This window comes from Ambystoma mexicanum, chromosome 12, assembly GCF_040938575.1.
Source record: "Ambystoma mexicanum isolate Mex_15411 chromosome 12, UKY_AmexF1_1, whole genome shotgun sequence".
Lineage (NCBI taxonomy): Eukaryota > Metazoa > Chordata > Amphibia > Caudata > Ambystomatidae > Ambystoma > Ambystoma mexicanum.
The window spans coordinates 1030603605-1030615141 of NC_090936.1; positions in this window are offsets into that span (position 1 = coordinate 1030603605).

The window sequence follows — 11537 nt, forward strand, 5'->3', positions numbered from 1 at the left end:
ACTGGAGCCAATAATTACAGGAGCCAGTGGTGGTAGTTTACAGGTGGTTATTATCCGAAAGCAAGTATATGATAAGAATATATAAACGGGCAGGGAAACCAAACACAACTTATTCTATTGCAAAATATCTGCATAGAGCGTGGCTGAGAAGGGAATACAAAATTCCTCAACTGGCACTGCGACTTCCTCCTCTACTCCTGTCATGTATATTGTAATATAAACAGAAATGTAATATAACTATATTGTAACCTTGTATATATACTGCTCATGACTATGTAACTAAGCTTTGTACTGTAACTAGTGCCACGATGTGCTCGGACTGATGTGCACTATATAAATGTGAATAAAACAAACAAAAACAAACAAATACGTGTTGAAAGAGAAAGGCTGATTCCATATTGGGGGTATTATACGTGCTTATATTTCCCACAACTTCACTTTTTGCTCCTGTTGTTGATAGGTTGTAAAGGTGCCTTCAGTTGTCTGCTATTGGGCATGGTGTACTTATATTATGAGTAATGTTATTGCTGCATCTTTCTAATTTTGTTTGTTCTGTGTCTGTATCAAGCATTGCAATTTTTTAAATATTATTTTTAGTATGCAAAGAATGTATGTACTATTTACTCTTTTTAAACTTCACATGCAGTTTAATGTATCCCCAATCAATGTGACGATTGCTGGCTCTTTATAACTGTATTTCTGGAATGTTAGTGTGACATTTAGGGCAATGTACCGAAATAAAGTGATGATGTTGATGATGATGATGAGGAGGATGGTGATGGTGGTGATGATGATGATATGCATTAACGGGGTCTTACTGGAAGAGAGAAGGTAAGGTGAGTGCAGCAGTAGCACTGGGGAGTGCCTTCACTCTTTCCCAAAGTCTACACCCAGGTCCGTCCCTTCCTGCACCACTTGCGTATGTGCACGAGACAAGTTCCGTTTTCATGTTCCATATCATAGCTTATGTAACGCAGAATTTTCGCCACAAACCTTCCTTTATCACAAGGAGTCTCAAGGCCATAACTTAAGCAAGACATCTCAAAATCTTTATATCTGGCAGGAATCTTTCTTACCAGAGTGCTCACTCTGAGGATCAATTGGGTATCGTCACCGAGATCTCTGGCACAAGCTCTCCATGGTTTGTCCACTTCTGGCTGCAGTGATTCATAAACTACCCTTGGTTTAATTTGCATAGACAGTGTGCACATCCTGAGGATTGTCACCTGAGTGGGACATTGTCTTTAGGTTCAGTAACTGTATCTTCCTGTTCTCTGGCAAGGATTGCTATCAAATGTTGGGTTCTGGGAAGACAAGAGTCTCTTCTTTCTTGTGCTCTTTTGCTGTAGTGTGTTACCCGTTCCATGTTCCAAAAACAACATCCTTGCTCAGGGCTGGCGCTAGGCGTGTGCAGCATGTGTGGCTGCACTTGGCCCCGCCCCTGCTAGGGCCCCGCACCATCGGTGCCGTTGACTCACTCTTTTTGCAGGCTGCAGCGTGGGTCATGTGCTCAGAGTACTTGCTGCAGTGCACTCTGAGAACACGGACAGCCCACGTTTCAGCATGCATGATGATGGGGAAGCTTGCCAGTGTTGTGGAATATCTAATTCAAATGCAGCTGTTCTACCTCGATGCTGATCTCCCTTATTGTTTGTCATGTGAGGCAATGTGCCACATCTCAACCTCCTGCTGCAACTCTGAAAAGACAAATACCCCCTCCGAGTGGCCCAATAGGCGCTGCTGGCCTTGTAAGCACTGCTGAACACATTTTCTTAAAGCAGAGCATTTAAAGCGGGTGATGATCTATTAAAGAGACCATTGTTTAGGACAACGCGTTCTTAACGTGTTAAGAAGTGCAAAGGCCTATTCTAAAACCGCAGGACATATGTTACATTGGACCAAGACCCTACCAACCAGATTAAAACTCTCATAGAGGTGACAATGCTAAAGGCTTATGAATTGGGGTGGATGCCATCATGGACACTCGAGTTTCTAATACAAAAACATCCTATTACACAAGAATTCTACGTGCTTTCCAAAGTGCACAAAAGCTTGACGATTCTACCATTCCGCCCAATTGGGGCAGGCACTGAAGGTGTGTTTGATCCATTGGCAGTCTATTTGGACACAACCCTTCAACCTTTGGTACAAGAATCAACAACCTACCTCAAGGACACCTCTCATTTCTTGAGATTACTGAGTGAATCACAACTCACAGACCAGGATCTCATACTATTCTCTTCGGATGTCAATAGCCTCTATACCTCCATCCCTCACATGGAAGGGATAGAAGCATTGGAATGGTTCCTATGTAATAACCAATTGGCAGCAGGTGAGTGTATGGCATGGGTATTGTGCCTAATACTCCACAAAAGCAATGATACATGCATAGATGGATACAATCACACTGTGCACAATGTCTATGTATTTCATGCGTGACTGCATGTAATTTATTCAAATGAAGATCAGCCTAGCACGTGTTTCGAGCAAAGCTCTTCTTCTGAGGCTTAGGTGCTCTTCTATTCCAGAGATTGTCAATTGGTGTTTTGCTGTTATGGTAAAGTTGGTTTGGTTCAATTTCTATTTATTTGGATATCTCCAAGCCTTTCGGCCCACTTCCGCATTGTCAGGGAACAAAAGAATATATTGAAAATTGTGTGTGCACATCTTTTTTGAAGAGAGATAGAATGTTTAAACTGAGATTAATTGACTATGCCTACATCTCCTATGGGCTCAACTCATAGTACAATGTGATTTCTATAACACAACTACTTTTGACCATTGCAATAAGGTATACATTTGTACAAGCTATCTATTCAATATTTGGATATTTGGGCCTATGATAGTGTGCAGGGGATGGGAGTTCCCTATCCTTGGGAACATTTTCTCACTAAGAGGTGCAAAGGGGCATTTTTGTTTTGAAAGCACATGCAAGGCACCAGTTAGCTGCCTAAAACCTGTGCCCTCCTGCAGCATGTTACATTCAGAGGGTTTTAAATCTGAGTGCAAACTCCCAACAGCAAAGAATGCTTTAGGAACACCAAATGTCTACAAAATAGGGAATGTAGTAATCATTGTTAGCACCTGTATTCATATGCATACATTTTTAGACAATTGAAATCGCGATATGGGGTTAGTCCTTGCATGTCAGGCGAGTGATTGGAAGGGTAGGGGGGGACAGAAGGCAGCTCATTCTCAGAGCAGTCCTTAACTGTGTGGTTTCAGATGGGAAGAAGAGTTAACCGCTTTTAACATTGAAGCTTCACAAGAATATAATAGAATATAAATAGACTTTGACAGCACCCCAACTATCCCCAGCACATGTTGGGTTGATCATCGGCTCCAACCAACAGAGCAGGCCTATCCCCTTCCAACCCTTCAGGAAAACATGTTGTTGGCAATGTGGGCAACCCACTTAGCGTTCACACACAAATCCCATAATCCCCAACTGGGGAAAACAAACAGAAGTTACCAGCAGCACCATTTACATTATTGAAACTTGACAATAGGTGATATATATGATATATATATATATATATATATATATACACACACATATGCATGTTTCCGCTGCTGCCCACCTACGTAATGGTCATTATTCTATTCTAGGAAGACGGTGAGAGGAAGCTCACACACCCGCAGGTGATTGGTTATACATACAGGATCCCAAGGAATCGACATCTCGCTTCAGGTGCTACATAGCACTCCAACTGTGGAAGAATCTTGCGGCTCCGTGAGATCACACATTTTTTGATTTGCAACTCGAGTCTTAGACACATTTCAAGACCAGATTGATCTTCGAGAGTATAATCCAGAGAAGGTGTCGTCTATTTAGAAGACGAGATACCATACCGATTCCTGTGCCCAAAGGGCAACAATCTATACCTTTGTTGACACGTTCATCATCGCAAAAAATCTTTTGTTTGTTGCGGCAACCCCTCCAAAGTCTGACTTTGGCACTTCGAATTGCCAAACTTCACATTGTGTGAAGGATAAGAATATTAGCCTAGTTTGGAACAGGCTAAAGGGAACGTTTTGAGGCTGTTTTCTGTTTTTATATATAGTTGTTTGTTGTTGGTTCCCCTGAAGAAGTCTACAGATATTTAAAAGCACTTGTCTTTTGAAGATAGACGAAACATGTTGGGTAATATGCACTGAAATATAAAACAGTGTGGAGAAACGTTATTAGTTTGCAATTAATGTCCCCGTTAGGCATATAAAGGGTGACTATCAAGTACGGATTCTTGCAGTAAGGCATCCCCATACGAGAATAGGTGTCTGATGCTGCCCAACCAACTTTGTACTGCACTTTACTAGCGAATTTGCACTTGTCTATTGCACTGAGAAATTAATTGGTGTTAACACTGCACTATTGGTTTTAGTTTTGTATAGGAAGGATGTGGTGTTATGTATACTTTTATGTATGTTTTATACTTGCCATTATTTTTAGGATGTATTTTAGAATAGGCAAGATGCTGTAAATTAGCGCCTCTGAAAATGGTATGTGTGTTGTATGTGTACATATCAATTTGTCAAATTTGTTTGTACGTCCCTAGTCACTAAATAAATTATACATGTTTTAAAGAAATTCTTTGACTCAGGACCTATTTGGTACATGGACCGAGACGGGTATTTGATGGATTGAAGAGGATGAGGCAGGAAGACTGTTGGGTTCTTTAGTTTTTGATTGTCCGTTTGCGAGCTAAGGGCTGAATCCAGCGGTCTATAAATTAGCCCGATCCAGTCTCTTCTTAGTTTTCAGCATTATTCTGTTATGTCGCTTGCTTTGATGTCACTTAATGCAAATTAAGGGGCTCCAAATTTAATCTGCCACACTTGGCCCCACAAATTCTAGAGCCGGCCCTGTCCTTGGTGAGGGAATACATATGTCTTCCCTCAAGCACTCTTTGGGTGTACTGAATGAACTATGAGAGTGTGTTGCTGTCCTTGCATGCTAAATGTATAAATGTATTTTCTCCCACATAAATATCATAGTTTTACAGTGCCTTGCCAGTATCATATCTCAGTTTTTGCTAGTCTAGATGGTTTGTTATTCTCTATTGTATGTCTTATATGTGATCAATTGTATCATCTCTAATATCTGGTAGCCAAGCAGGTTTAGTTTAGTTTAGTTTAATTTGTGTATTTACAAAGCGCGCCCGGACCCTCAGGTAACTGGGCGCATAATCATGTGCACAGCAGAGTTACATATCGTTACACAAGCAACATAATACAACAGACCGAGCATACATTAGTGCAGACTCAAAATGTTTGCATAAAGTACAGAAAATAGGCATAGGATAGTTACAGAGGTGAATGAGGACCGGGTTACAGGTTAGTCCTCAATCGGCTGTAGATAGAGTAAGCATTACGGCGTGTAGAGAGAGGAGGATATCCAATCATGTCGGTGAAAGTCTTGGTTGACTAGGCTCGTAGCCATGATTTTACCATGGCTCTGAAAGGCCAGAACGAGGTTTCTGATCTAATTGTAGGAGGGAGGGTGTTGCAGCATTGTGCTGCAAGTACTGGGAATCTGGAGCCTCCAGCTGTTTTTAGGTTGTAGTTAGGGATCTTTAGTTGGTGCAGGTAAGGTGTTCTGGTGGGTCTAATGGGGCAATGTCTAGAGAATTTGTCTGAAAGGTAACTTGGGCAGTACGTGACAGACACTTGTGGGTGATGACCAGGGTTCTTAGCTTGATTCTGTCACGGATCGGGAGCCAGTGGACTTCTTTGCTAACCGTGGATATGTGTGCATTGCATGGGAGGTTGAGGGCACATCTTAGTGCATTATTTTGCAAGATCTGGAGCCTGTTCAAGTTTTTGTGGTAGTACCTAAGTAGAGTGTGTTGCAATACCTACGATAAGTAGTTCTGTCTTATCGTCGTTTAGACAAAGACTGTGTGTAGCCATCCAGGCTTGGATTTCTGAGTAGATATCATTAAGCTTTGCAGCATCTTCTTCATAACTACTGGTGAGTGTGATGAGGACCTGGGTGTCGTCTGCATAGTTAGTGTAGCTGACACCCAGATCATCAAGATGGTCAAATAGGAGCTTTGTGAAGATGTTGTAAAGTGTGGGAGAAATGCAGGAGCCTTGGGGCACTCCACATGTGATTGGGATAGGGTCCGCAGCCGCAGTGGGTGCAAAGACTCTAGTCGACCTGTCAGATAGAAATGACTGGATAAACTTAGTGGCATTTTGAGAGAATGCAGCAGCCGAGGAGAGGTGTTGTGTGAGGATCTGGTGGTCAACCAGATTAAAGGCAGTGGAGAGATCCAATAAGAGCAGGATGGCCAGTTTGCCCTTGTCTTCGGCGTCATCCATTTGGATTTTTAGATCCAAGAGGGCAGTTTTGGTCCCTTGCCTTGGTCTAAAGCCGGATTGTCGCAGGCCTAGGAGGTTGTTGTCTTCCAAATGTTGTTGTATTTGGAGATAGGCTACCCTATCCAAGATTTTGAGAAGAAATGGGACTGTGGTAATGGGCCTGTAGTTCGTGGGAGTGTAAGGATCTAGGTTGGGTTTTTTGAGCAGGGGTAGGACCCACGCTTCTTTGAGATTGTTGGGGACCACTGAGTTTTTGAAGGAGGAGTTGATCAGAGAGGTGATGAGAGGGGCTAACTCATTAGCGCCGTCTTTGATGACAGATGCGGGGCAAGTGTTGCCTTTGCAGTTGGACGGTTTAAGGCTGGCGATTATCTTGATTACTTCCTCTTCTGTAACTGGTGAAAAGTGGAAAGAGGGGCAATTGGGGGTAGTGTGGTTGGTTTTGCTGCTGGCGTTCTGTTTGGAGGCCTGGCTAACTTTTTTTGCTTCTATCTTAGTTTGAAGGAGGGCAATTTTATTGGCGAGGGCGAGCTGGATATTGCTACACCAGGCCTTGTCTTTGATGCAGTCCTCTGTAGGAGGCAATGGTGATTCCAGTTCTCTTAGTATAGAGAAAAGTTCTTTAGTGCCAGATTTGGCATTTTGTATTCTCAAGTTATAGATCTCTTTTTTAGCATTTAAGATGGCGTATTTGTAGGTGGAGGCAGCTGAAGCGAATTTGTCTTTGGTGGAGAGAGAAGGGACTTTTTTCCAGCTGGTTTCTGCAGTTCTTTTAATATTGCGGAGGGCTTTTAATTCTGCTGAGAACCATTTGTTCGAGTGGGCAATAGGTTTGGCTTTTCGTAGTTTGAGAGGAGCTATCTGGTTGAGGGCTGATTCTAAGGTATTGTTATATAGGTCTACTATGGCTGCAGGGTTGTTATTTTGCATGGGTAGGTTAGCTTTACTGATAGGTGTAAGAAGAGGTTTGAGGTTCTCTATGGTGATGTTGCGGTTATTTCTGGAGATTATTTGAGGTAACTTGGTGGGTCGTGTAGTAGGTGTTAAGGGTCTAGGTAAGGAGAAGGTAATAAGGTGATGGTCAGTCCACGCACAGGGAGTGATGTCCGTCAGTGATAGGTTGCAATTGATATCTGCAAGCCAATCCAGGGATCTTCCTTTTGTGTGTGCAGGTTGATTAATGTGTTGGGTGAAGCCTAGGTGAGTAATCGTATCATTAAGAGAGGTGGCCTGGTTGTCATTAGGGTCATTGAGTCCCAAGTTGAAGTCGCCCAGAATAATGATTTGGGAGTTGGGTTTCAAATTAGTGGTGAGTAGGAGAGAGATGTCCTCTTCAAAGGTAGAGGGAGGTCCTGGAGGTCTGTATATAATATGAAGCAGGATGGTTTGTGTGTCAGATAGTGGGTGTTTGACGGATAGAAGTTCGGCTGAGGATAGGGTTGTGTTGGTTACTTCTCTGATGTTTAGGGTGGATTTCGCAATAATTGCTATTCCTCCTCCTATTCCATTTTTTCTGTTAGCTCCGATGATATTGTAGTTGTCTGGAGTGGCTAGAGCTATTGTGGGGCCGGCTGCTGGGTGGAGCCATGTCTCCGTGATAGCGATAAAGTCTAGGTGGTTAGTGGAGATAATGTCGGCGACATCAGTAGGGTGGGCTACCAATGAGCGAGCGTTAATGATAGCTCCCTTGATAAAGGTCTGCGTAGGGTTAGCTTTCGTGTGTGGTGGCGAGAGAGGTATAGCAGGGTTGTGCCTCGGTGGGAGGTCATTGAGTGAGGTAGGCTGCTTGGGGCTCTTAGTCTGATTAATGAGCATTCTGGTGAGTTTTGTATCAAGATTGGTGCGATAGCTGAGTCTAGCATTTCTAATCATGGTTGGTAGGGCTGGGTTCAGGAATATGGTAGTGGGTGCAACAAGGCGAGAGCCTAGTCTTGTGTTTCTGAGGGGTGTGGGACAGGGTATACAGGGTGACGGTGGGCACGCAAATCTGTTTATCCATTCTGTTGGGTATAATAGATCTGGGTAAACTGGGGTTGTGTGGGTACGAATCTGAGGTAAGATATTTTGGAGTAACGGGAGGAGGGTAGCCATGGTAAGAGTGGCGCTTCCAAATGTAGCCATTGTGGGTGACTTGGCTATAATGATGGGGTAGTGTGGTTCAAGTGTTATTAGCAAAAATAGTTTGTGTGCTTAATTAACGTATGTGTAGGCGTTAGTCATAAAGCGCGGTGGTAACTACAGGTAAGGCATAACACAAATCAGATGTAGTTTATTAGCGACCATAAGGCATAACACAATCAGATGTGTCTATTAGCGACCATAAGGCACTACACAAATCAGATGTGGTCTATTAGCGACCATAAGGTGCAATACAGATCAGATGTGTTTTATTAGCGACCATAAGGCTCAACACAATCAGATGTGGTCTATAAGCGACCATAAGGTGCAATACAGATCAGATGTGGTCTATTAGTGACCATAAGGCACAACACAATCAGATGTGGCCTATTAGCGACCATAAGGCACAACACAATCAGATGTGATCTATTAGCGACCATAAGGTGCAAGACAATCAGATGTAGTCTATTAGCGACCATAAGGCACAAGACAATCAGATGTAGTCTATTAGCGACCATAAGGTGCAATACAGATCAGATGTGGTCTATTAGCGACCATAAGGCACAACACAATCAGATGTGGTCTATAAGCGACCATAAGGTGCAATACATATCAGATGTGGTCTATTAGCGACCATAAGGCACAACACAATCAGATGTGGTCTATTAGCGACCATAAGGCACAACACAATCAGATGTGGTCTATTAGCGAACATAAGGCACAACACAATCAGATGTGGTCTATTGGCGACCATAAGGCACAGCACAATCAGATGTGGTCTATTAGCAACCATAAGGCACTACACAGATCAGATGTGGTCTAATAGCGACCATAAGGCACAAGCTAGGCTTGGCAGCTTTCAAGCTAGGCTGGGCATTGTCAGTTGTCATGGGCACAATTAGCATGGGCGAGCTAGATGCAGTTTTTAAAGTTTAAAGATGCAACTTCCAAACTGGTCTCGGCACATTTATGATAGGCAGTGCTAGGCAGGACAATTTTTAAATTTGAGTGAAACTATCAGTGTAGAGCAGTGGCGTGTGTGGACATAAGTGAAAGCCACTGTGGGCTATATAGAGAGTTTTCCTGACAAAGGTACGCTTAACACATAGACTGAGATGCATTTCAGACCATAAACAATAGGGACACATAGGTGTGGTATTAGTGACTAAAGAAGTCTTCATGGCAGTACGGTATGGACCGTTGCTGTGTGCGGACGCATGTGGAGTTCAGAGATCATAGTAAAAGCTTCGGCATATATGCATGCGACGTATGCTGTAGAGGCATCCTGGCAAGCGTTAGGACAGCGTTCAGTGCGATCAGTGCAGGGAAGTTTGGTGGGGATAGGTAGGGAGGTATCACAGCCAAAAAGGTATGGTAGCTTTAGCGACCCCAAGCTTTTTGGAGGGTTATAGGTCGAGCGGGCGTTGAAACGCTGCATGGGTTGAGGGGTGCAGATCTTTCTAAACGCTCAGTTGTAGCGACTTACCCTGATAGCGCAATGATGAGATGTCCGACCGCTCAGGGGTCCGGGGCGATGGCGGTTGGAAGGGCGACAGGGACGGACAGGCAGTAGTCCTTGTCCCTGTGGTCCTTAGCTCCTGTGGGCCGGCTCACGCCTTGCCGGCATGCTGTTGGCTGATGTAACTATGCAAGCAGCCAATCCGCGTCAGTGCAGGCCTGGGGGTTGGGTTTGCGAACTCAGGTCTGAGGGGCGACGTGGCTCTGCAAACTCTCATGAACTGAAATGCAGATAACTCTGTTGTTGGTTTGGATGTGATCAAGTGTGCAGCTGCAGATTCCACGGTTGTGAGAACAAATCTGTGTGACACTGCTGCCAGGTATAAACTGCCCTTCATTAATTAATTAGACTTTTCTACCTCACCATTGACTTGGAGATGGTATAGGACTGATTTATGATGTCTCATACCTTTTTATTCTAGGAATGTTTGCGTTTTATTTTTTAGATCTTTTTATTTAAATGTGTTTTGGTCCAAAACACAAACATTTCACAATATAAAAGAAAATAGCACTACACATCAATAGAGACCTACACGCTGCACTTAATCCAACTTAATCCAACTTTCCTCTTACGGCACTGCGAGCGCAGCTCTTGCCGTGAGGCTACCAGCTTCCTGGAGGAGGCGGGACAAACCCGGCCCACGTGACTCGTCACGTGACTTTACGAGTCCACTTCAGGAGACTCGAGCTGGCCGAGCGGTGTGATTTTACTCTGCTTGAAAGACTTGTTGGACCTTAGCTGAACGCTGCACTTAATCCAACTTAATCCAACTTTCCTCTTACTGCACTGCGAGCGCAGCTCTTGCCGTGAGGCTACCAGCTTCCTGGAGGAGGCGGGACAAGCCCGGCCCACATGACTCGTCACGTGACTTTACGAGTCCACTTCAGGAGACTCGAGTCACCCTTGCGGCGTAAAGCCCGGCAGTGACAAGGCCGCTAGCTGTACTGTTGTGCGGCTGTTTGGCGGCTAAATCGGGCGGGAGACTGTGGAGGCATTTCTCTTTGATCCCGGACGACTATATCGTAAGTGTAAGCATTGGGTTAATATCAGTTTGTTGCACGCTGCAGAATATTCTGGGTCAATCAATTAGGAGTGTAACAATAATACTGTTATTGCCCTAGACATAGTTATACCCGAGGGCTGTATTGACCTACTGGTTGTCGGGGTGCCGTGTGGAGTAAAAGAAAAGTGCTACAATCTGGCCAATTTTTATAACTGACACTTACACTTTCCATTCTCCTCTTGCCTGCCTTTCCCTCCCCCCTTTTTTTCTCTGTATCTTGCTGCCCCTCTGGTTCAGCTAAACCAGGCTTGATAAAGATGCCGGGAAAGGCAACAAGCCGAAATAAAGCAATTGCAAGGGGAAGGAAACCCTATGGGCTACGTTCAAACAAAGGAACCTCCGTGGATATGGGAAAAGACCATATGGCAGAAAATGGGGAAAGAAATGCCACCAGAGGAAAAGTGGCAGTCCCCCAAAAGGGCCCTTTGGATGCATATTTTCCCTGTAAACCTATGGATGATGGGACCACGTCTGGACCCAAAAGAGGAAACGCCTCGCAAATTGAAGGGGAAG